The sequence below is a fragment of the Chenopodium album genome, chromosome 17 (genome assembly GCF_948465745.1).
Source record: "Chenopodium album chromosome 17, dcCheAlbu1.1, whole genome shotgun sequence".
Classification (NCBI taxonomy): domain Eukaryota; kingdom Viridiplantae; phylum Streptophyta; class Magnoliopsida; order Caryophyllales; family Amaranthaceae; genus Chenopodium; species Chenopodium album.
In genome coordinates, this window is record NC_137850.1 from 19,889,002 (window position 1) to 19,893,376 (window position 4,375).

A 4,375-nucleotide genomic window follows, 5' to 3' on the forward strand; every position below is an offset into this window, starting at 1 on the left:
CTTTGGGTTCAACCTTGAGTTACCACTACACTTCATAGGGGTTAGTTGAGTTACAAATTTTGTTTGATTGGGTGGGGTGGTAGCCCAACGACCTACCGTTCTTCATCCCATCAAAATGGCGACGTTGCCGGGGAGTGGTGCTTTGAGTGCATGTTGTTGTTGAGTCTATTCCACTCTATTTGCAAAATACAAAAAGATTTTACACTTTAGGCTACACTTGTAGCCGTGCTACTAATATTTTCTTTGAGTTTTGTGTGCATAGATCCCAAGCCATGGGAGGTAATTCAAGAATTGCCTTGAAAGAATTGGGAGTGCCCGGTGCATATAGGTATGAGAGCGGCATAGCTCCACCTACAACACCGGAAATCGACTTTGAAATTCGGCCGGCAATGATCACCCTAATTGAGAGGAGACAATATAGTGGGGCTAAGAATGAGAGCCCATTGAACCATCTTAAGGAGTTTGAAAAATATTGTAACACAATCAAGGTCAATGAAGTATCTCAAGAGATTATCCGTCTTAAGTTGTTCCCTTTCTCTCTCATAGGAAGATCTTTGGAATGGCTAGATAAGGAAGTGAAGCCCAATTCTTTGAGAACTTGGGATGATGTCACCAAAGATTTCTTGTTCCGTTTCTATCCTCAAAAGAAAACGGCGGAGGCAAGAGCTTTAGTTCAAGGGTTCAAGCAAAAGCCAAATGAAAGTCTCTATGAAGCATGGGAAAGATTTAAGGATTATCAAAGGGAGTGTCCACACCATGGGATTCCTACCTATCAAATCATACATATCTTCTATGGTGGGTTGAGTTCTCATGGGAGAGCAAGTTTTGATGCCGAAGCCGGAGGCCCAATCATGAACAAAACGGAAGAAGAAGTGGTTGATGCAATTGATGAAGTGGTTCGTCATTACATGAATTAGCAAGAAGTGGAGAGAGAACCAACAAGCAAGGGTTACTCAATCGAACAACTTAGTGCCATCAATGATTTGACTACTTTGATTGCGGATTTGGGGAAAGAAGTTATGTCTCTCAAAGAAAAGCTTGAGAAGTCCCCTTCCCAAGCTCCAATTCTTCCCTCCCAAATTAAGGGGAGAGGTACATCTTCTAACTCTAACTCCAATCTTTCTTCTTGTTGCATGATTGTGGAATGTTGGCCTTGTGAATTATGTGGAATGAATGATCATAATGCTTCTATGTGCTCAAATGTTCCTTGTAGTGAATGTGATGGAAGTGAAATGGAACATGTGAATTATATCAATAATCATGCTTGTGAACCTAGAATTGATCTTCAAAGGAATGTTGGAAATAGGAATTATCATATGAATCATGATGATTATAACCAAAATGGAGGTTGTAGAAATCATGGATACCAAGGGATTCATGGTAACTATAACCATCATGGTTGTAATGGTCATGGTCATGGCCATAGACATGGGGATCATAATCAAGGTTATGATAACCATGGTCAACAAAGGAGCCAAAATCAAACTAGGGGATATTTTCAAGCAAATTTTCAAAGTGGTTCCCCAATTGATTTAGTTCCAAATGCTCAAAGTTCAAATGACAATTCCTATGATCAATCATTTTCTTCTAGGGAATTTTTGGAAAGTGTCATTGAAAAACAAGCCAAAACTTTGGAAATGTGTATGGCTTTGAATGAAGAGAAGTTTAATTACATGTTGGCATATAACAAGGATTTAAGTGAAAAACTTTCTCAATTGACTAGTGTGTTCAAGGGATATGCAAACTCTTCTTCTTTGACTCCACCTAGCCTAGATTCTAGGAACCCTATGGATGCCATTGTTACTAGAAGTGGTAAGGTCCTTGAGGGAGGTGTGCCTAAGAAGAGTGTTTCTAGTGAGAGCACTAGTAAGAATCCCATTGAAGTTGAAGGTGATGAATGTCCTTTGAGTGAAAATGTTGATGAGGAACGAGTAGAGAAGGTGATAGAGAAAGAGAAAGAGAAAGAGGTTTGCAAAGCAAGGCTTCCCTATCCCCAAAGATATAATAGATATAAGTTGGATGAGCAATTTGGGAAATTTGTAAAGATGCTTAAGCAACTTCATCTAACTCTTCCTTTCACCGATGTTGTTGAACAAATGCCAAACTATGCTAAGTTCCTTAAGGAGATTTTAAGTGGAAAAAGGACTTGTGATATGATGGAGACAATTAGCCTTACCGAGCATTGTAGTGCAATTATCATGAACAAGATGCCTCCTAAGTTGAAGGATCCCGGAAATTTTTCCATCCCTTGTGCCATTAACAAGACCCAAATTGATAATGCCTTATGTGACTTAGGAGCTAGTGTTAGCCTTATGCCATATTCGGTTTATCAAAGATTAGGTCTAGGAGAACTTCTACCTTCGAAGATTACTTTGCAATTAGCCGATAGGTCGATCAAGATTCCTAAGGGAAAGGTAGAAGATGTGCCTTTAAGGGTTGGGAAATTTGTTATTCCGGTTGATTTTGTAGTGTTGGATATGGATGAAGATGCTACAATACCTATCATCTTAGGTAGACCTTTCCTTGCTACATCGGGGGCTATGATAGATGTAAAAAGTGCTAAGATTTCTCTTAAGATTGGAGAGGAGGTAGTTGAATTTGATTTGAATGAAGGAATGAAATATCCCTCGTCTTCTTTTGAGAATTGCATGAGAGTTGAAGTGCTTGATAATATTGTGAATTCCATGCATGAGCACTTGCTCACATCTAATGATCCTCTTGAGTGTGTTTTGTTGAATAAGGAAAAGATAGGTATCCCAACCAAGGAAGTGCAATTGTATTAAGATTTGCTTGATGGAGGCAATATAGGGAGTAAAGAAGAAACTTGTATGGGGATATCAAGTCAAGATGCTTTGCAAGTGGCCTCAACCAAAGAAGGTAAAGGTGTTCCCATGGTAGAGCTCAAACTTCTACCATCACACCTTAGGTATGAATTCTTAGGCCCTAATTCTACATATCCCGTTATTGTTAGTGCATCCTTGAGTGAGAGCCAAGCTCAAGCCTTATGTGGTGTTTTGAGAAAGCACCAAGGTGCTTTGGGGTACACAATTGATGATCTTAAAGGCATAAGCCTCGCCTTGTGTACACACCACATAACACTTGAGGAGGGCACCCTACCTTCTATTGAACGACAAAGGAAGCTACATCCCCAAATGGGAGAAGTAGTCAAGAAAGAGATCACCAAGCTTTTGGATGCGGGAATCATATTCCCCATCTCAAGCTCAAGGTGGGTCTCCCCCGTGCATGTCGTTCCTAAAAAGGGGGGTATGACCGTAGTTAGGAATGAGAGAGGTGAACTCATTTCAACTAGAACGGTCACCGGTTGGAGGATGTGTATAGACTATAGACGTCTAAACACATCAACCAAAAAGGATCACTTCCCTCTCCCTTTTATTGACCAAATGCTTGAAAGGTTGACTAGGCACAAATTCTATTGCTTCCATGATGGATATTCGGGATTCTTTCAAATTCCTATTCATCCCGAGGATCAAGAAAAGACAACCTTCACATGCCCCTATGGTACTTTTGCATATAGAAGAATGCCCTTCGGATTGTGTAATGCTCCGGCGACCTTTCAAAGGTGTATGATGAGCATTTTTGGGGACATGCTTGAAGAGGAAATGGAAGTTTTCATGAATGATTTTTCCGTGGGAGGTGTTTCATTTGAGGATTGCCTCAAAAATCTTGAAAAATGTCTTGAGAGATGTGAAAAGGTCAATTTGGTGCTTAATTGGGAAAAATGCCACTTCATGGTGGAAGAAGGGATTGTTCTAGGCCATAAGATTTCTCATAAAGGCATTGAAGTTGACAAAGCTAAGATTGAGGTGATAGAGAAGTTGCCCCCTCCGGTTAATGTGAAAGGGGTAAGATCGTTTTTGGGTCATGCCGGATTTTATAGAAGGTTTATCAAAGACTTTTCTCTCATTGCTAAGCCCTTAAATGATCTTCTCCAAAAAGATGTTGATTTTGGCTTTGATGATGCTTGTTTGGAAGCTTTTAATAGATTGAAGAAAGCTTTGACTTCTACTCCTATTGTCCAAGCCCCTAGATGGGATTTGCCATTTGAGCTTATGTGTGATGCAAGTGATACGGCCATAGGAGGTGTGTTGGGTCAAAGAATCGACAAAAAGCTCCATGTCATCTATTATATGTCAAAGACCCTCAATGGTGCTCAAAGAAATTACACAACAACGGAAAAGGAATTCTTGGGTATTGTTCATTCTTTTGAGAAATTCTGCTGTTATTTGTTGGGGTCTAAGACTATAGTCTTCACCGATCATGCGGCTTTGAAGTATCTCTTTGGAAAAAAGGAATCCAAACCGAGGTTGATTCGTTGGGTCCTTGAGCTTCAATCTTTTGATCTTAAGATCCAGGA

At 40.1% G+C, this 4,375-nt stretch overlaps 1 pseudogene; it reads right to left on the reverse strand.

Annotated features, from left to right (window-relative positions):
- Positions 1–664: 664 nt before the first annotated feature.
- Positions 665–763, reverse strand: LOC145590304 (small nucleolar RNA R71; annotated as a pseudogene).
- Between the last annotated feature and the right edge of the window lie 3,612 nt (positions 764–4,375).